The sequence below is a fragment of the Lucilia sericata genome, unplaced genomic scaffold (assembly GCF_015586225.1).
Source record: "Lucilia sericata isolate MDLA Ls3-8-SP2 unplaced genomic scaffold, ASM1558622v1 Contig000300F_arrow, whole genome shotgun sequence".
NCBI lineage: Eukaryota > Metazoa > Arthropoda > Insecta > Diptera > Calliphoridae > Lucilia > Lucilia sericata.
Window position 1 is genome coordinate 148,121 of NW_023994325.1, and position 27,544 is coordinate 175,664.

The 27,544-nt window shown below is 31.5% G+C and overlaps 2 pseudogenes; one reads left to right on the plus strand and one right to left on the minus strand.

Annotated features, from left to right (window-relative positions):
* Positions 1-14,786: 14,786 nt before the first annotated feature.
* LOC119603389 lies at positions 14,787-18,874 on the plus strand (annotated as a pseudogene).
* Positions 18,875-18,986: 112 nt separating this feature from the next.
* On the minus strand, positions 18,987-21,142 carry LOC119603390 (annotated as a pseudogene).
* Positions 21,143-27,544: the final 6,402 nt, after the last annotated feature.

Sequence of the window (27,544 nt, forward strand, 5' to 3'; positions counted from 1 at the left end):
TGTATGCTTTAATTTCATATTTTTCATATTTTAGTATTAAATATGACAGAACATATTTAATTCTTATATTTACCGATTTTGTATTTGTTTGCTTATCCTTATAATTGAAAGGTCCTATTATGCTTAAATTTTCAGAAATTTATAACTATTTTTTACCTACATTTTTTCGACAGATCATTTCGTTCTGTTTCGTTATGATCATGTAGGTAAAAATATACAGGTAATGATAATTTCAATTCATTCACTAATAAGAAATATCAATGACTGAATTACAGGTTATAGTAATATAGTCCTAAATGTTAATAGGTAGACAATTCGTATTTTTTTACTTTGGAATACCTGTATCGGAAATGACAAGAATTGGTATATAAGTAAACTTCTCAGATTTTAAGTACCATATTTAATAAATCTACAATGAAGATTACATTAAAGTACGAAGAGTTGTGTTCCGTTTTATGGAATGTATCTTCAAAAGGGCCAGAAAGAATTGAAGACATTTCAAATTATATAAAAAACTACATATAGTAGAAAAGTAGACAAAACAGGCATATCAAAAATTGAAAACTTTTTGATGTAAAAAGTAAGTATGTGGATGGAAATCAAAAGAAATTTCGATTAAAGGTTTGTAGTTGGATGGAAACTACTACGGAAATCTCAACTTACAACACATCAACAGGAGCGCCTTGCAAGTCATACGAAGACTTATGTTCAAGGTAAAAAAAAGAGGGTCACACAAAAACTTTTTTCAATCTCAAATGAGGAAATTGCTGATACATTTAACGAAATGCTGAAAAAGGAAAACCAACCTATGGATGTCGTACATATTGCCAACTATTCTTCCTAATGCATCACCAAAACGACTTAAGCGAATTGTGGAAAGTATACCAACTCCAACATCACAATCAAATTTTACTGAAGAGGAAGCAATAGCGCTTATGTTGGAACTGGGTCTCAGTCGAAATAAGTACCAAATATTAAGGAAAGCTCTGCATGAAAAAGGACACAATATATTACCATCATACAAGGCGATCCAGGAAAAAAAAAACAAACTATCCTACCATCACCTATTGCTGTTAATGATGTGGAAGCTGTATTGATATATCATCTTTGCTCGAAAAACACAGCATCAAGAATTGTGTCAGACTTTTCAGAAGACCAACTAAGGAATATTCATAACTGTGATGTTGTCTTAATGTGTAAGTGGGGATGTGACGGTTTATCACCACTTCCAGAATACAAACAAGTTTGTGTCGGACATTAGCAGACTACAAAAGTGTATTTATGTCATCATTAGTGCCATTACGAATTCGTTCATATTCCCTTAATCCATCATCGTCAAGCATCGGAAATTCATTTGAAGATATATGGATCAATACAACTCCGGGTTCAAAAAATTTTTGTAGACCCATTGGATTTGAATATATAAAGGAGTCAAAGAAAACAACAAAAGATTTAGTGGAATATTTAAAAGATGAAATAAATGCACTGGAGACCATTTGCATAAATGGTGCCAGAATACGATTTTTGGATTACTTTTTACACATATCATACGACCTCAAATATAGAAGTGTGCCAGAGAATCTTACTAAATCAACAAAAAATAATGAAGAATTGAAAGAACTGAGAGCTGCGGAAAAAAGCAGAATCCAAGAAGAATTTAAAGTTCAGATGGGATTAAACATCGACAAACCACTTCCAAGTTGCGGTAGTACAAATGACGGTAATACGGCGAGAAGGTTTTTTCGTGATTTTGAAATTACTTCAAAAATAACTGGAATCGACAAGGAATTGCTTCGAAGAGTTAACACTATTTTAATGGCACTGATTAGTAAACATAAAATTAATGGAAATCGATTTGGGGAATATACATCTGAAATTTCTAAATTACTTGTATCTCTGTATCCATGGAGGGAACTAACACCAACAGTACACAAAGTATTGTGTCATGGTCAAATAATAATTGAATCGAATATTCTTCCACTTGGAGAGTTAACAGAAGAAGCCCAGGAAGCGAGGAATCGAGATTTTAAGCATGTTCAACTATTCAGCTCAAGAAAATGCCCCAGGCAATCAACGAATGAAGATATTTCTAATAGTTTACTTCTATCTTCTGATCCTGTTCTTTCACTATGCGAAAAAGATGGATTTGTTATGAAACTCTATCATCTCAAAACAAGGAAGATTTAAAGGACTTATTACCTTCTGGATATGTATAACCGATATGACAGAATTTTTTATAGAAAATAAGTAGTGTTAGGAATTAACTATGTAAGTAGGTTGTAAGAATTAATTGTATTATGTTTAAGATAAACAGTTCAAATAAAAAAAGCTATATACTAACTGATGATATTGTATTAAATTGTGTTTTATATTTCGGTGGGCGGGAAAGGTGGTTTGTGTGGGGTGATTTAGGTGTTGTTTGTGCGTGGCTCATAATAAAATTATAATTTTTTTATTGTATATACAATGTTATAGTCTTTAATAAAATAATTAACTAAATAATTTTTAAAAATTGTCCAATATTTTATTCAACACCAAATGTATGTTCTGTCATACTTAATACTAAAATATGAAAAAGATGAAATTAAAGGACACAGGTTTAAATGAACATATTTTTGAATGTAATTGAGATATTGGCTTGAAATTTTTTGTAAAGGGTCGAGAATTTCCATATCTAACTAAAAAATGATATTAAGGGATAAATATGGACTAAATTGTTGTAGCTATCTGCGACTCTATTAAAATTTTGATATAAATCATAGTTTTAGAAATTTAACAAATATGTAATATAAGACAAATCTTTATTTATGAACAGAACTCAATGAAATTTTCAACGCTTGTTAAATTTGTCATTTCAAATAAGAAAATGCAAAAAAATTGAAAGGTCAAAGAGCATCCCGCAATTCCCAAAAATAAGAATGAAATCCCAAAAATGGGCTGGGAAAATACTTTTGGAGTAAATATAAAACATATTGAGGTTTCCGAAACTGCTTTCAGTTTTCTGATCCCAGCTTTGGGATTTTAGAACATGTCGCCCAAAGTTGAAGTTTGATAAAAAATTGGTCATATTCGGAAGGACGCAGTGGCAACATTTTCAAAAAATAGGACAAGTTTTTTACGCAAAAGCGTTCTGCGTAAAGATACCTTTTAGAAAACTATAAAATTGTTATATGTTCTTAAAGAAAATTTTATTTTATTAATAAAAGAGTTAAGACACATTTTTGGCAAAAAAACGCCAAAAATCTAATAAATTTTTTGAATTTTTAAATTAAAAAACGTATATTTTTGGATCTGTAAATAATATTGATCTGATAAAAATATTGTATATTGTTGGAAATTTTGTTGTCTAACTATCAAGAAAAATTGAGTCCATTTGGTCCAAAATTACGCCCGGTATTCAAAAAAGGGCGGACCAAGGTATGGTAAATTTTGCATCACTAAATTTTTAAATGCCTATAACTCGATATTATAAGAGATAAGCAGTATGTCCATGTTTTTTCAAGATCTCGTCGAGCGCTTTCAGAAAATATAAAAATCTTTGTATTTGGATGAAAAACAAAAAAATTAAAAATTTTACATGTCTTAGGTACCCTATTTGAGCCGCCACAGCGCCCTGGGGGCATCTGCAGGGTTCATCTTCAAAACTTAAACTCGAATACTCCTTGGCTACGCTCACGCCAAATTTATCCCCGATCGGATCAGCCGTTTAGAAATGCGAGATTTATTTCCAAAAAATTTCCCCCACTGTGCAAAGTAGATTTCATACATATAATAAATATAAATCAGATTTTATTAAATTGTGGTATTTCTTTCCATACACCCTTCATTGAAATTCGGCACTTACAATTTTTGTTTTGATTTATAACAGTACTTCTTTAATAAATTACTTTCGGTAATTAAGTTCATTTGCATTTTCATTGCTATATAGTATATAAAAGATACAATGGCTTCGACAATTTGCCTAAGATTCGTTCATAAATTTATTTGATGTATGTAGGAAATTTTCAATTGTTTCCATAGATGATTTGACTGAGTCTCTGGTCGAAACAAAATTTCAAGCTCTTGAAGAAGATTGGCAATCACTTCGCCATGCTTACGAAAGCGTTTATTTAGCTGAAACAGTTAATGTAGATTTTAAAATTGAAGCAAAATCCAAATTTGAAGACTGTGTGAGAGAGTTATCAATATACAAAAGCTGAAATGATGGATTTCATAAAGCTTCTAAGACATCGTCCGATAATGCTCAAAGAGGAAATGGTCCAACGCTTACCTTCGTAGAAGATCCATCAGCTTACATTAATACGTCCTACGAATCTCCACATTTGAAATAAATGTTCCGCCCCTGTGACGCTCAAGATTTTCATGGTTCCTATGAAGAATGGCCCTCATTCCGGGATATGTTTACAGCTGTTTATATCAGCAAAGTAAGAATGCCCGATGTTCAAAAATTGTTGTATTACGACAAAAATGCAAGGGGAGAAGCAAGTTCAATAGTTAATAAATACCCTTTAACAAATGACGGCTTTCCTTTAGCATGGGAAGCTCTACGAGCACGTTATGAAAATAAACGCATTCTGGTAGATCTACAGCTGAAAGCCCTTTTTTAACATCCCGCCCGCGGATTTAGAATCTCCAGAAGCAATAAACAATATTCAGACAACAATTAGTGATTCTCTTGCATTGCTATCGTCTCAGGGTATAAATGTTGAACAATGGGATCCCATCCTTATATATTTGTGCTCCACAAAACTTCCAACAGAAACATTAGCCCTCTGGGAACAATCTCTTGTTTCAAATTCGATTTTACCTTCCTGGTCACAATGGAACAATTTCTTATAAAACGACATCGGCTTGTGGAACGAATCGTAGGAATGACAAAAGAAAAATTTCAAGACACTCAAAGCTCTATTGACTCAAATAACTATACAAATAATCAAATGTATTTTCAAAGAATTCTGAATGCATATTATGTAGGAGGAATCATAATTTACGACTTTGTTCCAAATTTTTAAGCTTTTCCCTAAAGCAAAAAAATAGTTTGTTTCACAAAACGAGATTTGTAAAAATTGTTTATCTCTATCACATAGAGTTAGTGATTGCATTAGCCGTTATAGATGCGATCAATGTGGCAATAAGCACCATAGTTTGCTTCATATATATAGAAACTATAACTCACAGAATTCTACTGAACCTATAGATTCTACGACGAGCTCTTGTCGTACACAGTCAAACCAAATCACTAATAACCAAAGTTTCTATCGTTCCAATCAAATAGAAACACCAGAGACTTCTCTTCGAGCAAATAACTCTCTGACTCTTCTAAACACAAGTAAGCAATTTTCGTCACCGACATCTCTAGTCCAAGAAGTTACTTCACAGACGCTCTTCTCTGTAAATCAAGATAATATATTACTACCTACAGCTCTTGTCCAAATTCTGCATTCTGGTATATGCACACAGTTCGTGCGTTAATCGATTCAGATTCTAAAAGATCCCTTTTAACTGAAAATGCAGCTAGAAGAATTGAGTTAGGCACAGAATGCTCAAATGTAAAAATATGCGAATTGAGCAATAAAATTTCGAACGTAACATTATTTTCTGAAAGACATAAGACACAACTTAGCTCTAAAGTTGTGATTGTTCCGCAGATCACTAGTCTAATGCCAAATTCTTTAATGCAGATTTCTGATATTTCCGATATCAGTGATATAGATTTAGCTGATCCTAATTTCTTAGTTCCTTCTGAAATTGAGATGATCTTGGAAGCGATATAATTCCCCATATAGTCTTAGATGGGATGAAAAACAATATAGTAGGAAGTCTGATCGATCAGAATTCAATATTTGGTTGGTATATATATGGCTCAATAAATTCACAAGGTACTTCTCAAGTGTCTTTAGATAGTTTCTTGCGAAATGAATCATATCAACAGCTTAATTTCATTAAGAAATGATACTACACATGCCAATTCCTTGGTAATTAAAACATATTCTTTCCAAGAAAAACATTCATGTAAAACTAACAATTCTTTTCGGCTCAAGAATCAGAGTTAATATATTTCAATAGTTTTCCACCCGCAGGGTGGCTTACGCCCAATTTTCTTGGAATATTATTACACCTTTAGTATATAATCTATATACAGAATTATACCAAATGCGATCCATCTCGCTAATGTTGCGCTCGTTGCAACATTTCAAAACACAGCAAATTCCTTTGCAAAAAATTGTACACAATGCGATCCATCTCGCTAAAGTTGCGTTGTTGCAACATGCCAAAACACTGCAAATTCCTTTGCAAAGAATGTTATACAACGCGATCCATATCGCTAATGTTGCGCCGTTGCAACATGTCAAAATATTGCAAATTCCTTTTCAAGGAATTTTATACAATAACAATGCGCAATTGCACCTTCAATTAAAGTCAAATTCTATTAGCTTACGACATCGCCCAGACTCAAGCAATTCCTTGCAGCTGATATTTGTTTTAGAATTTGCACAAAAATTTTGAATAAAATTCAAAAATTCTTTGAATACACAAAATGGCGTCCGACCATTTATTCATATAAAAAATCGTATTGTGCAGCTACATACGATTTAGGAAATATTTTTCATTCTCTGATCCAGAGACAGTACTCAGGTTTTCAACTAGAGTTATATAGAGCTCATCTACGATTTAAAAAAATAACAATGCGTTATTTTATCGGTCATATATTTCGAAAATATACTGATCAAGTGCATAATACCTATCAAATGTTCAATTTGTGGTCGAAACGATTCTGCTGTTCTCTTTTCTTTTCTTATTTCTTTCCAGATAAAGACGAACGCCTTTCAGGATTATTCAAATATAGCATAGCCTGCCGAGAGCTGGATGTCCATTCCGAAGTTTACCACACTCCAGACAGTCTGCCAAGAGTTGGGTGTCTTCAGCATTGCACTAGTGCAAGGGGGCCGCCATGTCGAAGATCGATCTGTCGCCATCGCCCGCATTGTAGACGGCTTGATCGACTTCGACTAAAATTGACACTTCCGTGTAAGAACGCCCTGTTCAAGGCGCCAACATAAAGGAGAACAAGAGAAGTCACTTGTCATCGACACAGAGAACGAACAACATCAGAAAAACAAACAAATAAAACAAAATTAAAATTCACTTTGTATAAAATATAAATAAAAACATTAAAAAAAACTCACTAACAGTGAACGAATACGAAACAATTTTCAATTGTTTACAAAAAACAAAGTGCAGAAACACAAACAAAACAAAAAGTGCAACTTACAAACAAAACCAACACAAAGTGCACTAACAACAACCAACATACACCACACTAAAATCAATTTTAATATTGATACATTAAAAACGTTTACCAAACAAAACGAACACAAAGTGTGACAAATAAAGCAGTTTTAAATTTCTTTAAAATTGCAACAATAAAATCTATAAACATTTATTCAAAAGAAGTTCTTGTCTTTAATTTAACAACAACAACGCTAAAGGTTCAAATCAAGTAAGTATAGTCAAGCTCTTTGAATTTACATATCGATCAATACTCGCTGATATACTCGACTGCAATTGTACCCTACATTGTTACATCTCATGTAACAAGCCTTTAAATATTCTGCTTTAGTTCCATCAAACAGAATCAACAAATACAACTTTCGGTTGGAATTTGTTCACTACCAAAGATGTTTCGATGAGTTTTGTCACACATTATTTTTTCATGGCAGTGATCAATTATACTGAAAATCTTTAGAATAGATTTAATATTTCCAATAGCCCCCATACAAAGGTATATATTCATGGAAATTAGTTTATCGTTAATAACTCCCTCAAATATATCGGTATCAACACAAAATTGTGTACATGCAAATATAATATGAACAGAAATCATACTGTCAACGTAGATCTCAGTCGGTCTACAATTGGCCATAGCTCCCATACAAGGTGCACGTCCGAAAATCACCTAAACGCACATATTTCATTGATGAATAAAGCTGTTGTGATAAAATTCGAATTAAATACGTTTTGTGTACATATAAATCATTCTACCAAATTTTTTACGGATCGCACAGTGGGGCAGAATGGAAATTTTTTGGAAATAAATCTGGCATTTCTAAACGGTTGATCCGATCGGGATAAAATTTGGCGTGAGCGTAGCCAAGGAGTATTCGAGTTTAAGTTTTAAAGATGAACCCTGCAGATGCCCCAGGGACGGCACTGTGGCGGCTCAAAGTGGGGTACCTACGACATGTAAAATTTTTAAACTCGTGCCATTTTTTTGTTTTTCATCCAAATACAAAGATTTTTATATTTTGTGAAAGCGCTCGACGAGATCTTGAAAAAACATGCTTGGACATACTACATATCTCTTATAATATGCGAGTTATAGGCATTTAAAAATTTAGTGATACAAAATTTACCATACCTTGGTCCGCCTTTTTTTGAATACCGGGCGTAATTTTGGACCAAATGAACTCAATTTTTTCTTGTTAGTTAGACAAAAATTTCCAATAATATACAAAAAATTTCAGATCAATATCATTTACAGATCCAAAAATATACGTTTTTTAATTTAAAAATTCAAAAAATTTTAGATTTTTGCGTTTTTTTGCCAAAAATGTGTCTTAACTCTTTTATTAATAAAATAAAATTTTCTTTAAGAACATATAACAATTTTATAGTTTTCTAAAAGGTATCTTTACGCAGAACGCTTTGGCGTAAAAAACTTGTCCTATTTTTTGAAAATGTCGCCGCTGCGTCCTTCCGAATATGACCTATTTTTTATCAAAACTTCAACTTTGGGCGACATGTTCTAAAATCCCAAAGCTGGGATCAGAAAACTGAAAGCAGTTTTAGAAACCTCAATATGTTTTCTATTTACTCCAAAAGTATTTTCCCAGCCCTGAAAGAAATGTGGACCCTATGGGCAAAAAAGTAAAAAATCCCATTTTTGGGATTTTCATTCCTATTTTTGGGAATTGCGGGATGCCCTTTGACCTTTTCAATTTTTTTTTGCATTTTCTTATTTGAAATGACAAATTTAACAAGCATTGAAAACTTCATTGAGTTTTGTTCATAAATAAAGATTTTGTCATATATTACATATTTGTTTAATTTCTAAAACTATGATTTATATCAAAATTTTAATAGGATCGCAGATAGCTACAACAATTTAGTCCATATTTATCCCTTAATATCATTTTTTAGTTAGATATGGAAATTCTCGACCCTTTACAAAAAATTTCAAGCCAATATCTCAATTACATTCAAAAATATGTTCATTTAAACCTGTGTCCTTTAATTTCATCTTTTTCATATTTAGTATTAAGTATGACAGAACATACATTTGGTGTTGAATAAAATATTTGGACAATTTTAAAAATTATTTAGTTAATTATTTTATTATAATATTGTATATACAATAAAAAAAATTATAATTTTATTATGAGCCACGCACAACAACACCTAAATCACCCCACACAAATTACCTTTCCCGACCACCGAAATATAAAACACAATTTAATACAATATCATCAGTTAGTATAATAGCTTTTTTATTTGAACTGTTTATCTTAAACATAATACAATTAATTCTTACAACCTACTTATATAGTTAATTCCTAACACTACTTATTTTCTATAAAATAATCTGTCATATCGGTAAGTCCTTTAAATCTTCCTTGTTTTGAGATGATAGAGTTAAATAACAAATCCATCTTTTTCGCATAGTTGAAAGAACAGGATCAGAAGATAGAAGTAAACTATTAAAAATATCTTCATTCTGTGATTGCCTGGAGCATTTTCTTGAGCTGAATAGTTGAACATGCTTAAAATCTCGATTCCTCGCTTCCTGGGCTTCTTCTGTTAACTCTCCAAGTGGAAGAATATTCGATTCAATTATTATTTGACCATGACACAATACTTTGTGTACTGTTGGTGTTAGTTCCCTCCATGGATACAGAGATACAAGTAATTTAGAAATTTCAGATGTGTATTCCCCAAATCGATTTCCATTAATTTTATGTTTACTATTCAGTGCCATTAAAATAGTGTTAACTCTTCGAAGCAACTCCTTGTCGATTCCAGTTATTTTTGAAGTAATTTCAAAATCACGAAAAAACCTTCTCGCCGTATTACCGTCATTTGTACTACCGCAACTTGAAAGTGGTTTGTCGATGTTTAATCCCATCTGAACTTTAAATTCTTGGATTCTGCTTTTTTCCGCAGCTCTCAGTTCTTTCAATTCTTCATTATTTTTTGTTGATTTAGTAGTATAGTTTGTTTTTTTTCCTGGATCGCCTTGTATGATGGTAATATATTGTGTCCTTTTTCATGCAGAGCTTTCCTTAATATTTGGTACTTATTTCGACTGAGACCCAGTTCCAACATAAGCGCTATTGCTTCCTCTTCAGTAAAATTTGATTATGATGTTGGAGTTGGTATACTTTCCACAATTCGCTTAAGTCGTTTTGGTGATGCATTAGGAAGAATAGTTGCAATATGTACGACATCCATAGGTTGGTTTTCCTTTTTCAGCATTTCGTTAAATGTATCAGCAATTTCCTCATTTGAGATTGAAAAAAGTTTTTGTGTGACCCTCTTTTTTTTTGACCATGAACATAAGTCTTCGTATGACTTGCAAGGCGCTCCTGTTGATGTGTTGTAAGTTGAGATTTCCGTAGTAGTTTCCATCCACAGACTTACTTTTTACATCAAAAAGTTTTCAATTTTTGATATGCCTGTTTTGTCTACTTTTCTACTATATGTAGTTTTTATATAATTTGAAATGTCTTCAATTCTTTCTGACCCTTTTGAAGATATACTCCATAAAACGGAACACAACTCTTCGTACTTTAATGTAATCTTCATTGTAGATTTATTAAATATGGTACTTAAAATCTGAGAAGTTTACTTATATACCAATTCTTGTCATTTCCGATACAGGTATTCCAAAGTAAAAAATTACGAATTGTCTACCTATTAACATTTAGGATTATATTACTATAACCTGTAATTCAGTCATTGATATTTCTTATTAGTGAATGAATCGAAATTATCATTACCTGTATATTTTTACCTACATGATCATAAACGAAACAGAACGAAATGATCTGTCGAAAAAATTTAGGTAAAAAATAGTTATAAATTTTTGAAAATTTAAGCATAATTGGACCTTTCAATTATAAGGATAAGCAAACAAATAGAAAATAGGTAAATATAAGATTTAAATATGTTCTGTCATACTTAATACTAAAATATGAAAAAGATGAAATTAAAGGACACAGGTTTAAATGAACATATTTTTGAATGTAATTGAGATATTGGCTTGAAATTTTTTGTAAAGGGTCGAGAATTTCCATATCTAACTAAAAAATGATATTAAGGGATAAATATGGACTAAATTGTTGTAGCTATCTGCGATCCTATTAAAATTTTGATATAAATCATAGTTTTAGAAATTAAACAAATATGTAATATATGACAAAATCTTTATTTATGAACAAAACTCAATGAAATTTTCAACGCTTGTTAAATTTGTCACTTCAAATAAGAATATGCAAAAAAAAAAAAATTGAAAAGGTCAAAGGGCATCCCGCAATTCCCAAAAATAGGAATGAAAATCCCAAAAATGGGATTTTTTACTTTTTTGCCCATAGGGTCCACATTTCTTTCAGGGCTGGGAAAATACTCTTGGAGTAAATAGAAAACATATTGAGGTTTCCAAAACTGCTTTCAGTTTTCTGATCCCAGCTTTGGGATTTTAGAACATGTCGCCCAAAGTTGAAGTTTTGATAAAAAATAGGTCATATTCGGAAGGACGCAGTTGCAACATTTTCAAAAAATAGGACAAGTTTTTTACGCCAAAGCATTCTGCGTAAAGATACCTTTTAGAAAACTATAAAATTGTTATATGTTCTTAAAGAAAATTTTATTTTATTAATAAAAGAGTTAAGACACATTTTTGGCAAAAAAACGCCAAAAATCTAAAATTTTTTGAATTTTTAAATTAAAAAACGTATATTTTTGGATCTGTAAATGATATTGATCTGAAATTATTGGAAATTTTGTTGTCTAACTAACAAGAAAAAATTGAGTGCATTTGGTCCAAAATTACGCCCGGTATTCAAAAAAAGGCGGACCAAGGTATGGTAAATTTTCTATCACTAAATTTTTAAATGCCTATAACTCGGATATTATAAGAGATAAGTAGTATGTCCAATCATGTTTTTTCAAGATCTCGTCGAGCGCTTTCACAAAATATAAAAATCTTTGTAAAACAAAAACAAAAAATGGCACGAGTTTAAAAATTTTACATGTCGTAGGTACCCCACTTTGAGCCGCCACAGCGCCGTCCCTGGGGCATCTGCAGGGTTCATCTTCAAAACTTAAACTCGAATACTTCTTGGCTACGCTCACGCCAAATTTTATCCCGATCGGATCAACCGTTTAGAAATGCCAGATTTATTTCCAAAAAATTTCCATTCTGCCCCACTGTGGATCGGTCCATTATTGGTCATAGCTCCCATATAAGGCCCACTTCTGAAAATCATTTAAAAGCTCATATTTCATTGTCATATAAAGCTATCTTGATAAAATTCGACACAAATATTTTTAGTCTAAATATAAATCACTCCACGAAATTTTTTCCGGATAGGTCCATAATTGGTCATAGCTCCCATATAAAGTCCCCTTCCGAAAATCACTTAAAAACGCATATATTTCATTGAATTATAAAGCTTTCGGGATAAAATTCGACACAAATATGGTTTGTATACATGCAAATCATTTTACGGATCGGTCCATTATTGGTCATAGCTCCCATATAACCTCACTTCCGAAAATCACTTATAAACACATATTTCATTTATATTTCATTCATATTTCATTGTCAAATAAAGCTATCGTGATAAAATTCGACATAAATATATTTCGTATAAATATGAATTATTCTACTAAATTTTTTCCGGATAGGCCCATAATTGGTCATAGCTCCCATATAAGGTCCACTTCCGAAAATCACTTAAACACATATATTTCATTGAATTCTAAAGCTATTGGGATAAAATTCGACAAAAACACGTTTTGTGTACATTCAAATCATTTCACCAAATTTTTTACGGATCGGTCCATTATTGGTCATAGCTACCATATAAGGCCCACTTCCGAAAATCACTTATAAACACATATTTCATTGTCAAATAAAGCTATCGTGATAAAATTCGACATAAATATGTTTTGTCTTTATATGAGTCACTCTACGAAATTTTTTCCGGATAGGCTCATAATTTGTCATAGCTCCCATATAAGGCCCACTTCCGAAAATCACTTAAACGAATATATTTCAGTAAATTCTAAAGCTATAAGGATAAAATTGGACTTGAATATGTTTTGTGTACATATAAATCATTCTACCACTTTTTCCCCGGATCGGTTCATTATTGGTGATAGCTCCTATATAAGTCCCACTTCCGAAAATTACTTAAACCCACATATTTCATTGTCAAATGAAGTTATCTTGATAAAATTCGACACAAATGTGTTTTGTCTTTATATGAATCACTCTACGAAATTTTTTCCGGATAGGCTCCCATAGAGGGTCCACTTACGAAAATCACTTAAACGCACATATTTCTTTGAATAATAATGCTATCTGGATAAAGTACGACTTGAATATGTTTTGTGAGCATAAAAATCATTCTACCAAATTTTTTCCGGATTGTTCCATATATGGCTCCTTCAAAAAATCACTTAAACGCACATATTTCATTATCAAATAATGATATCTTGATAAAATTCGACACAAATATGTTTTGTTTAGTAAGGACATAGCTCCTATACATATAAAGTCCACTTCCGAAAATCACCTAAACGCACATATTTCATTAATTAATAAATCTATTGTAGTAAAATTCGACTTAAATTTTTTTGGCATATAAATCATTATACGAAATTTTTTCCTTATCGGTTGATAATTGGTCACAACTCCCAAATAAGGACCATTTACGAAAATTACTCAAATGCACATTAACAATCAAAGTTATCGGGATAAAATTCGACATAATTGTGTATTTTGTATATATAAATCATTCTACGGATTTTTTCTTCCGGATCGGTCCATAGGTTGTCTTAGCTCCCATATAAGGTATACTTCTGAAAATCACTTAATACCACTTAATTCGTAATTAAATGATTATATCCGGATAAAATTCAAAATGAGTATGTTCTGTGCACAGATAAATCATTATATTAAAATGTTTTCAAACTGGCCTATTAATATACATTTTTCTTGACCTAATTAAAATTATTTTGACATATGCATAAATGTTAGTACCCTCAATAAGGAAACAAAAATTTTGCCAAGTTATCTAAAAATTAGATAGTTAAATGGGTTTCAATAAAAAGTAGCTTGCTGTTGGAGGGTATTTTTTAATTATTAACACCAGTACCGCAATTCAGTAACTTTTTAACGACAAAATTTTGTCGTTAAATAGTCAAAATTCGTTAGTTAACGATAATTGTAGTTAAGTGCTATTCTGTAGTAAAATATTTTCGATTTTTGTCGGTAATCATTATCGGTAGTTAACGAAAACCTTCGATAAGCTAACGACTAACAAATAGTTATTGTTAAAACATAACGATATTTATAATGTTGTTAATTCTATAGATAAATTTAACAAAAAAGGTAACTTTCAATAAAATATAAAACTTTTTATCAATTCCTAACATTGTCTTATTGATCAAAAAGAAGAATAATTTAAATAAATTATTTAATATTACAAAATTGCACAAAAATGGCATTTGAATATATTGGTATGTATTTGGAAGATCATTTTCAACATCATATTCGGTCTCAAGAACGAAGAATACTTCGAAATATGGAAGATCCATTTGATTTGAGTGATCGCGAATTGCTCTATAGGATAGATAAAAGTCAAATGCATGACATTTATGATTCAATACAACACAGATTCACTTGTAATAGGATTACTGGAATTTCCCCGGAAAAACAGGTAGACAATTAATCTTTAAAATTACCAATAAGTAAATAAGAAAGTTTTTCAAGATGTTTTCAAAGGCCTGTGGGTGAACAGTGGGGCATTTCTATAAGCCAACCCTCAGTTAGTCGTTCTTTACATAGAGTTACTGATGCAATCAATGATGTGTTATTGAAGCAATGGGTCAAGTTCCCGATAACAACGTATGAAAGGAACAGTGTTAAAGAACAATTTCGAAACAGTTCATATCCCTTTGTCGGCTGTATTGGTGCTATTGATTGTTCTCACGTTGCAATTCTTGCTCCTCCAAATAACGAAGGAGCTTACGTTAACCACCATGGTTACCATTCTTTAAATGTGCAAATGGTATAATATGAATGGAAATTTGTATTTTACAGATACATTACTTTTAGATTTGTGATCCATACTTAAATATATTAAATGTGAATGCACAGTACTCAGGCTCCAGACATGATGCACATATATGGGGCTCAAGTCCTGTACGAACTTTACTGGAAAGGACATTCAATAGTGGAGAGAGAAGAACGTTTTAATAGGTCAATTATATGATAATACTAGCTTAAACCCGGCGTGCTTTGCTACTCCTGTCGATATAAAATAAAAAATTTTCAAAATATATTGATATACATTTTTTGTTTATAAAAATTTTATTAATATTTGTTTGTCACTATCCAAAACCATAAAGTAATAAGACAAATAAAGTTTGATATTTAAAGTATTTTATTAATTAATGATATTTATGTACATATATTATTTCTTAATAATTATTTCTTATTCCTATTCATTAGCATAAATTTACAAAATATTACAAAATTACTAAAATATAATTGACTTAATATTTACAATTAAAATTTTTCTTAATAATTATTTCCTATGCTAAAGCCTTGGGATATACAATATTTTTCGTTTTCCTCTCAGGCGCGTAGATAAAGCTGACCATGTGAGAAGCATGGATTTTCGAGATTTATTCCACACACTTGCAGGGATTGACCCTGAAATTTGTTTATTGTCATCGCGAATCCCAAACGTATAGGAAATTGCAACCGTTTAATGTACCTCCAAATAAATTAGAATTACTTCTCATGTCCTTTAAAGTACGATCAAGCACTTCTAAGGATTTTTTGTGAGCCATGGTGCATTTATCCCACACTATTATTTTATATGTTTGCAGGATTTTACCCATTGAAGAATTTTTCTTAACATTACATGCATAATCTTCAGAAAATTGTGTTTTCAACGGTAATTTGAGTGCATAATGCGCAGTTCTGCCTCCATCTAAAAGTGTTGCTACAATACCTGATGACGCAATGGCTAAGGCAATATTCTTTTGTGATCGAACTTTAGCTAAAATTAATGAGATGAGAAAGGTTTTTCCGGTTCTTCCTGGCGCATCAATGAAATAAAATCCTCCTTGTATGAAATAATTATTAAGAAATAATATATGTACATATATATCATTAATTAATAAAATACTTTAAATATCAAACTTTCTTTGTGTTATTACTTTATGGTTTTGGATAGTGACAAACAAATAAAAATAAAATTTTTATAAACAAAAAATGTATATCAATATATTAATAATATATTTTTTATTTTATATCGACAGGAGTAGCAAAGCACGCCGGGTTTTAGCTAGTTTTTATATATATACAAAAGATAGATAGATTCATATGGGAGGTGCCAAGCCCCGCTTATGAAAGTCCGCCCATTTTTCTCGCAAATATTCATAAGGATGTTAAAGGTCTTCGTGCAAAATTTTAAGATTATAACTCAAATAGTTTTCCAGATAAACGAATTTTGGTATTTAATTCCTATGGAAGATGCCACGCCCCCTATTGGTAGTCCGTCCTAAATATTCATGTCGATACTACTGTGGCTCCGAAAAAATTTGAGGACTCTAGCTGTTATATTTTCTCAGATATATTAATTTAAGTTTTCTTTGTATGGGAGGTGCCACGCCCACTGTAGCTATGCTACAGTGGGCGTAGCATAGCTACAGTGGGCGTAACTTCTAAACGGATTTTGATGAAATTTGGTATGCACAAAGAGGAGGTGTTGTCGAGTTTAGGTTTTGAATTTGGACCTTATAGGCCAACCAGGGGCCCGGCGGGGGGTCCTCAAATTAGGACACCTCGTCTGTGTTACATTTTTAAAACGATCCTATTGCTTCATTTTAGTTCCGATTTAAAAAAAATTTCGTATATAGAATCTCCTCATCGAGCACTATAATTCCCAAAAAAGTTTTAAAAAATCCCATAAATGGGATTTTTTTGTTTTTTGCCTATTATATCCATACCAGGGGCGGGGTTTTCGAAACCCGTTACAAAATGATTAAGAACATATTGGGTCATATAAAACAGGTCACTATAATTTGATATCGACTTTGCGATTTGAGAATTTTTGCTCAAAATTGAATTTTCTATAAAAAATAGGGTTTTTTTGGATGGACCTGGTCCCCTCGGTATCAAAAATTTTTAGGTTTTGTTTCATTTATCGTATTTTATGTAAAGTCAGCTTTCCAAAAAGTATAAATTCTATATACATCTTCTTAGAAACTTTTTACATAACTTAAAAAGAAAAAGATACTTTTTTCCCAAAAAAATGGCAAAAAATCTCCTTTTTTTAATTTTTTAAATTAAAATGCCTATAACTTTGGACTCAGTCATGATTTTTACATAATTCTTTCACTGCTTGATATATAAACTTGTTGTTAAGCGAATAAAAAAAATGGCGAAAATCGGGAATATTTGGACCCGCTATTATCAAAAAACTAAAGTAAGGACGGTAAAAATTTTAAAATTTTAATTTTCAAATGCGAATATCTCCTAAACTATAAGAAATAATTTACTGCTACGATGACATTTTTTATAGTGCTCGATGAGGAGATTCTATACGAAATTTTTTTTAAATCGGAACTGAAATGAAGAACTAGGATCGTTTTAAAAATTTAACATAGCCGAGGTGTCCTAATTTGAGGACCCCTCGCCGGGCCCCTGGTTGGCCTATAAGGTCCAAATTCAAAACGTAAACTCGACAACACCTCCTCTTTGTGCATACCGAATTTCATTAAAATCGGATTAACCGTTTAGAAGTTACCGAATCATTTCCCTCTTTTTTTTCCTATACCACTGTGTGCTGCCCATTTTGTCAACATGTGTTCATATGAATGTCAAAGTTGTTCATACAAAATTTGAGGACTCTAGCTGTTGCAATTTCTGAGATATGCGACTTTTAATACTTATTTTGTAGGTGGGCGTGGCATCTCGCCTACTTGAAATTCCAAAACAAAAGGTAGCCTATAGTTCCTTCCGGACATAGCTGAAGACACTCTGAAAATTTCAAGGAAATCGGTTCAGCCGTTTAGCTGTCTATAAAGCACAAACAAACAAACAAACATACATACATACAAACACACATTCATTTTTATATATATAGATTTATATACTAATACGTATAAACATAAAGGAACTATCTATAATTACATACTTCAGGTGATATGGGATATCGTTTAGAGCCTTGGCTTATGACCAGAGGAAACTCCCTGTACACCAAGATTTAGATATAATGAAGCCCTTTGTAAAACTCGTAACTGCATCGAAAGGGCTTTTGGTGTTATAAAAGCAACATGGAGATGTCTTTCAAAGCACAGAACTCTACAATACAAACCTGCTTTTGCCGGGAAAATAGTAAATGCTTGTACAGTACTGCATAACATTAAACGTCAGAATAACAACTTTTCATCTAATGAGTTTAATGATGAAGTACATTTTCAAAGTCAAGATGAATCCCTAGAACAAAACCAATCGCTACTTTCAGTAGCAAGACGCATTCAAATCCAAATTATTGAACAATACTTTAGTTAATTATTTAATAAATAGATACTAAATAAATTATTCATAAACATTTTTAATAATAATTAAGATTTTATTTTAAATTTAAACAATAAAAAAGGCAAAATAAAAACAATAAATACAATTAAGGTTTAAAAACACAGTTATTTAATTTGTCGCTTTCTTCTATATTTGAAAGTACAATTTCCGTTCTCTTATAAGAGGCCAAAATCTCGTTTAGAACGACGAAACTATCCGATATTTTATTTAAAGCTTTTGCCGTTTCTTTTTGCGCATTTGCTAAATTCTGAAAATGATAAAAAAGTTATAAATTATTTATTTATATTAAGAAGTAAGTTTAATCAGTCAAATCCAACTATATGTAACCTACATCTTTAGTAGGCCTAATATATAATCAGACACTGTAGACACTCACCATCATTGCATCAGCCTGAGTTTTTGCAATTTGTAAAAATTCTTCTTTAATAGAACACTCCCTTTTTTGGCGCTTTTTTGGTATTTATACCCTACACCACTTTAGTGGGGAGGGTATATTGGGTTTGTGCTGATGTTTGTAACGCACAATAATATTAGACCTATACCCTCCTTAAAGTATACCAATCGGCTCAGAATCATTTTCTGAGTCGATTTAGCTATGTCCGTCCGTCTGTCCGTCCGTCCGTCCATATAAACCTTGTAATCAAACTACAGGTCGCAATTTTGAAGATAATTCAATGAAATTTGGTACATGATCTTCTATTATCCCAGGGACGAAGCCTATTGAAAATGGTTAAGATCGGTCCATTATTTCACCTAGCCCCCATACAACTGAACCCCCCAATAGGGCTTGTAATCCTTGTAATCAAACTACAGGTCGCAATTTTGAAGATAATTCAATGAAATTTGGTACATGTTCTTCTATTATCCCAGGGACGAAGCCTATTGAAAATGGTTAACATCGGTCCATTATTTCACCTAGCCCCCATACAACTGAACCCCCCAATTGGCCTTTTAAAACTTTTAATCAAAGTACAGGTCGCAATTTTGGAGATAATTCAATGAAATTTGGCACATGATCTTTTATGGTACCGTAGACGAAGCCTATTGAAAATGGTTACCATCGGTCCATTATTTCACCTAGCCCCCATACAACTGAACCCCCGAATAGGGCTTTTACTTGTAAATACTTGTAATCAAACTACAGGTCGCAATTTTGGAGATAATTCAATGAAATTTGGCACAAATGGCACGACCAAAAGCTGCAATAACCAAGTTGTATACAAGACTTGATAACCCCCACGAATTCCATAATAATAGGTTCTCATATGACCCTAGCCCCTATGAAAAGCCCCCATCAAAATTTCACTTAAATGTCCACAATTTTATTCAACAATAAACGGCTTAAATATGTATATCTAAGGCAAGGTACAATTCAACTTAAATGCTTTATTATGGCAACTAAATCACATTATATTTTTGTCAAAGGTATAGGGTATTATATGGTCGGCCTCGCCCGACTATAATTTCTTACTTGTTCACTTTTATTTCTGTTTCCGCAGTTCGATGTAGTGGGAACTTCTGAAATACTTGCTTCACATTCAAATTCTACTGTTTCTGTAACATTTTCCTCTTGTCCAGTGATCGTGATTTCTTCATTTAACTGTTGTATATATTGTAGAATGCAATATAAGTGTATATTAATTTAAATCGTATTCATAATTAACTTACCATAGTGGTATCAAAACTGTCTGGAACACTTTCATTCCCCATCATGTATTCCCAACCGACAATCCCTACTATTCTCTCTTCCAAGGGTGAAAGGAAATCTTCTGATAGGGGTTTATTTCCAGTCTTTGCTCTCTCTCATTCTAAAATTTTAAATTTTGAGGAAGCTTTTGATTTCATGTCCCTCCAAACCTAGAATTTAAATAACAAATAAATAATTTGTAAAGTTATGGTAAAAATACTTACAATTTGCCATTGGTCAGCACTTTTAAATGCACCTGGAATTTTGTTTATTTCATTGGCCAAATCTTCCCATTTCTTCCTTGCCATTTCCTTACCATGCAAGGCAGCAAATTTGCCTTCAGCCAAACCTTTTTCATTTTCCAGGAAAGAAAGAAGTGCGGCATGTTGTGCTGCTGTGGCTCGAGGGCCTCGTGTTTTCTTCCTAAGGAAAAATTATTAAATTACACAAAATTTACGCTTATAATTTAATACTCACTTTTTTTTTTTTCATTTTTATGCATAAACTTTTTTTAATAATTTTATTTATTTTTTATACAACTTTGACATTCTCATATTTGTACCGATATTTATCGTTAAAATATTCTAATGATAATATTCGTTAAGTTAAATTAGACAATAGAACATTCGTTAATGCAACCGATATTTTTCGTTACTTTACGATATCGGTAGTTAAATTTAAAAAATACAGAATTGCGGTACAGGTCTTTCTATGACCTTTATATGATACTAATATTCTTAAGTTTTTTAAAATGTGTATAACTCCTTACTTAGAAGAGAGCAAACAAAAAATAGTATTGCAGTATTAGTGTCAAAAGCAATATCCCGTTTAGGTTCGTTAAGGTGTTTCTATCGTTAGTGACTGTAAATAATTTTAAAAATAATCCATGACTTTTCAGATCTTTATAGACGGTTTAGTTCCAAGTTATTTAAAAATGTTCATGAAAGGTAATGTTTTTATACCCTACCACCATCAGTGGTGATAGAGGGTATATATAACTTTGTCATTCCGTGTGTAACACCAAGAAATATTAATCTGAGAACCAACAAAGTATATATATTCTGGGTCCTTATGAAATTCTGAGTCGATTTAGCTATGTCCGTCTGTCTGTCTGTCTGTGTAAAACACGCTCACGTTAAAACGAAGCAATATAATTTAACCAAATTCACCCAAAATATTCATTATTATCCGGTACAGTTTGGTATTGAAAATGACCAAAATCGGTTCACATCGGGAAAAGTTATGAATCGAAATTTAAAACAACTCCGAAAAAAATAAGCATTTTTTACACATTCTGATGTAATTTTCTCGAAAACTATGCAAGATAATTTCATGAAAGTCATCATACATTCGTTTCTACACAAGATATTAATAACTTCCGTTAGAATGTTGATATCTTCACAAAATTTTACAAATTAAAATCCTATGTCAATAGAATTCATTGGGGAGAAAACATTTTCTGGATCGGTCCATAATTGGACATAGCTCCCATACAAGGTCCTCTCCCGAAAATAACTTAAACGCGCATAACTCATTACTAAATTAAGATATCCATATCAAATTTGGTACAAGTATTGCTCATATGCACAGAAATATTACTATGAAATTTTTTTTCGATCGGTCCATAATTGGTCATAGCTCCCATACAAGGACCCTTCCCGAAGATCACTTAAACGCGCATAACCCATTACTAAACTAAGATATCCATATCAAATTTGGTACAAGTATTGGTCTCATATACAGAAATATTTTTATGCATTTTTTTTGCGATCGGTCCATAATTGGTCATAGCTCCCATACAAGGACCCTTAACGAAAATCACTAAAACGCGCATAACTCATTACTAAATTAAGATATCCATATAAAATATGGAATAGGTATTGCTAATATGCACAGAAATATTACTGTGAAATATTTTTCCGATCGGTTCATAATTGGTCATAGCTCCCATACAAGGTCCCTTCCCGAAAATTACTTAAACGCACATAACTCATTACTAAATCAATATATCCATATAAAATTTTGTACAATACAGAAATATTACTATGAAATTTTTTTCCGATCGGTCCATAATTGGTCATAGCTCCCATACAAGGACCCTTGCCGAAAATCACTAAAACGCGCATAATTTATTACTAAATTAATATATCCATATAAAATTTGGTACAAGTATTGCTCATATGCACAGAAAAATTACTATGAAATTTTTTTCCGATCGGTCCATAATTGGTCATAGCTCCCATACAAGGTCCCCTCCTGAAAGTCACTTAAACACACATAAGTCATTACTAAATCAAGATATCCATATAAAATTTGGTATAATTATTGCTTACATATACAGAAATATTACTATGAAATTTTTTTCCGATCGGTCCATAATTGGTCATAGCTCCCACACAAGGTCCCCTCCCGAAAATCACTTAAACACACATAACTCATTATTAAATTAAAATCTATATATATAAAAATGAATGTGTGTTTGTATGTATGTATGTTTGTTTGTTTGTGCTTTATAGACAGCTAAACGGCTGAACTGATTTCCTTGAAATTTTCAGAGTGTCTTCAGCTATGTCCGGAAGGAACTATAGGCTACCTTTTGTTTTGGAATTTCAAGTAGGCGAGATGCCACGCCCACCTACAAAATAGGTATTAAAAGTCGCATATCTCAGAAATTGCAACAGCTAGAGTCCTCAAATTTTGTATGAACAACCTTGGCATTCATATGAACACATGTTGACAAAATGGGCAGCATAGCTACAGTGGGCGTGGCACCTCCCATATAAAGAAAAACTTAAATTAATATATCTGAGAAAATATAACAGCTAGAGTCCTCAAATTTTCGGAGCCACTGTAGTATCGACATGAATATTTAGGACGGACTACCCATAGGGGGCGTAGCATCTTCCATAGGAATTAAATACCAAAATTCGTTTATCTGGAAAACTATTTGAGTTATAATCTTAAAATTTTGCACGAAGACCTTTAACATCCTTATGAATATTTGCGAGTAAAATGGGCGGATTTTCATAAGCGGGGCTTGGCACCTCCCATATGAATCTATCTATCTTTTATATATATATAAAAACTAGCTAAAACCCAGCGTGCTTTGCTACTCCTGTCGATATAAAATAAAAAATATATTATTAATATATTGATATACATTTTTTGTTTATAAGAATTTTATTTTTATTTGTTTGTCACTATCCAAAACCATAAAGTAATAACACAAAGAAAGTTTGATATTTAAAGTATTTTATTAATTAATGATATATATGTACATATATTATTTCTTAATAATTATTTCATACAAGGAGGATTTTATTTCATTGATGCGCCAGGAAGAACCGGAAAAACCTTTCTCATCTCATTAATTTTAGCTAAAGTTCGATCACAAAAGAATATTGCCTTAGCCATTGCGTCATCAGGTATTGCAGCAACACTTTTAGATGGAGGCAGAACTGCGCATTATGCACTCAAATTACCGTTGAAAACACAATTTTCTGAAGATTATGCATGTAATGTTAAGAAAAATTCTTTAATGGGTAAAATCCTGCAAACATATAAAATAATAGTGTGGGATAAATGCACCATGGCTCACAAAAAATCCATAGAAGTGCTTGATCGCACTTTAAAGGACATGAGAAGTAATTCTAATTTATTTGGAGGTACATTAAACGGTTGCAATTTCCTATACGTTTGGGATTCGCGATGACAATAAACAAATTTCAGGGTCAATCCCTGCAAGTGTGTGGAATAAATCTCGAAAATCCATGCTTCTCACATGGTCAGCTTTATCTACGCGCCTGAGAGGAAAACGAAAAATATTGTATATCCCAAGGTTTTAGCATAGGAAATAATTATTAAGAAAAATTTTAATTGTAAATATTAAGTCAATTATATTTTAGTAATTTTGTAATATTTTGTAAATTTATGCTAATGAATAGGAATAAGAAATAATTATTAAGAAATAATATATGTACATAAATATCATTAATTAATAAAATACTTTAAATATCAAACTTTATTTGTCTTATTACTTTATGGTTTTGGATAGTGACAAACAAATATTAATAAAATTATTATATTTTGAAAATTTTTTATTTTATATCGACAGGAGTAGCAAAGCACGCCGGGTTTTAGCTAGTATCCATATAAAGTTTGGTACAAGTATAGCTCTCACACACGCAGAGAAAAAACATGGTTGTGGTAACCATGTTCCAAGAGCAACATATTATGGTTAAAATTATGATTGTAGTCTTAACATAATATCGTTATTGTAACAAATTTAAAATATCATATTATGATTAAATACCGTTAAAATTATTTCATCATAATATTTTTCTATTTATCATAATAATATTGTTATACATGATCATATTATGATCCAATGTGTTCAAAAATTCGTTCAAAACTATGTATCGAAATCAAAATAAATTTTACTGAAGCAGTAAAATTACAGTTTCTAAAAAAAGTAAAAAAAAAATATATATATAAATAAAGATATATAAATAAAGATACATACTTACAATACTTAGCACACTTCGCAAATTTCAATTTGATTCACAAAAACATAACTACATTATTCTATGCAAACTGAAATACTTATACATTTAATGCTATAAACCAAATGAGAATTGTTCATTTTATTGTCGCGTAAAAAACACACACGAAAAAGTAATCTCTGTGAGCAAAAGTTGTTTTGTTGTTGTATTAATTTGTTGATGTATCAGCAGACATATAACAACATAACATATAATGGTTTTTTATAACAACATAACATACAATGGTTATATAACATAACATATTATGGTTATTTGCAAGTTTAAATGGTTGTTAATAACAGAATATGTTTTCCTTGTTATCAGTATTTAGTTGTTGTAAAAATAATTATGATTCAGTGAAATATACTCAAATTTATAATTGCCTGGAACATGAAAATGTTTACAGTAACTTAAATATTGTTAAAATCTAATTAAAATAACAATTATATGTTTTTGAAAACAATATATTGTTACAGTAAACATGGGATAGTTGCAGTAACCATTTTGAACCATGTTTTTTCTCTGCGTGCATATAGAAATATTACTATGAATTTTTTTTCCGATCAGTCCATAATATGTCATAGCTCCCTTACAAGTTCCCCTTCCGAAAATCACTTAAACGCACATAACTCATTACTAAATTAAGATATTCATATAAAATTTGATACAAGTATTGCTCACATATACAGAAATATTAGTATGGAAGTTTTTTCCGATCGGTGAATAATTGCTCACAGCTCCCATACAAGGTCACCTCCCGAAAATCACTTAAATGCACAATATTCATTGCCAAATAATGATATAAATACAGAATTTTGAAATTTTGTCTTTATATACATTATTGGTCCTAGCTCCCATACAAGGTCATTTTTCTGTTCATAAAAGCTATATTTCAGTCAAATTTTGTATCTATATTTAGTAATAAGTAAGTGATTTTCTGAAGGGAACCTTGTATGGGACCGACCGCACCCATGTTATGAACCGATCGTGAAAAAATCTTGAAATAGAATTTTTGTATACAAAATTAATATTTAGGCCAAATTTTTTATCAATAGCTTTATTCGGTAATGAGTAATGTGCGTTTAAGTTTCGTAAAAGGACCTTGTATGGGAGCTATGACCAATTATGTATATAAAGACAAAATTTCAAAATTCTGTATCTATATCATTATTTGGTAATGAATATTGTGCATTTAAGTGATTTTCTGGACCTAGTATTAGAGCTATGACCAAATATGGACCGATCGTAAAACAATTTTATAGTTTAATTTATGTGTATAAGAGCAATATTTTTGCTAAATGTATGTATATCAATATTTTGTAATGAGTTATGTGCGTTTAAGTGATTTTCGGGAGGGAACCTTGTATGGGAGCTATGACCAAAGTTGGACCGATCATGAAAAAATGTTCAAATAACATTTCTGTGTATAAAAATAGTATTTATGCCAAATGTTTTATGGGTATCACTATTTGATAATGAGTTATGTGTCTTTAAGTGTTTTTCTGAAAGGGACCGATAGGAAAACAAATTCACAGTAATATTTGTCTGTATATGAGCAATGCTTGTGCTAAACTTTATATAAATATCTTAATTTACTAACTAGTTATGTGCGTTTAAGTGATTTTCGGGAGGGGACCTTGTATGGGAGCTATGACCAATTATGGACCTATCGGAAAAAAATTCACAGTAATATTTTCGTGCATATGTGGATATCTTAATTTAGTAATGAATTATTTGCGTTTAAGTTATTTTCGGGAGGGGACCTTGTATGGGAGCTATGTCCAATTATCGACCGATCCAGACAATTTTTTCTCTGAATGAATTCTATTCACATAAGATTTTAATCTGTAAAATTTTGTAAAGATTTCGGCATTGTGACGGAAGTTATTAACAAAAAACCCATTTTCCGGGAATATTCTGGCAATTTTCAGCAGGAGTCAAGCTCTTGTGTAGAAACGAATGTATGGTGATTTTCATGGAATTATCTTGCATAGTTTTCGAGAAAATTACATCAGAATGTGTAAAAAATGCTTATTTTTTCGAGGTTGTTTCAAATTTTGATTCATAACTTTTCCCGGTGTGAACCGATTTTACTTATTTTCAATAATAAACTGCCTAGGACAATAATAAATATTTTGGGGTGAATTTCGTTAATTTTTGTTGCTTCGTGTTAACGTGAGAATAATAATGTTTTATACTGACAGACAGACGGACGGACGGTCTCAGATGAATATTTCTTGGTGTTACACACGGAATGACAAAGTTATATATACCCTCAATCACCACTGATGGTGGTGGAGGGTATAAAAAGGGATCTGGTAAGTTATATATGTCTTATTTCATCACGCGGTTACATTAAAAATGTCGATTATTTAGAGAAAATGTAAAAAATGGATCTGACCGATTAAACTTTGT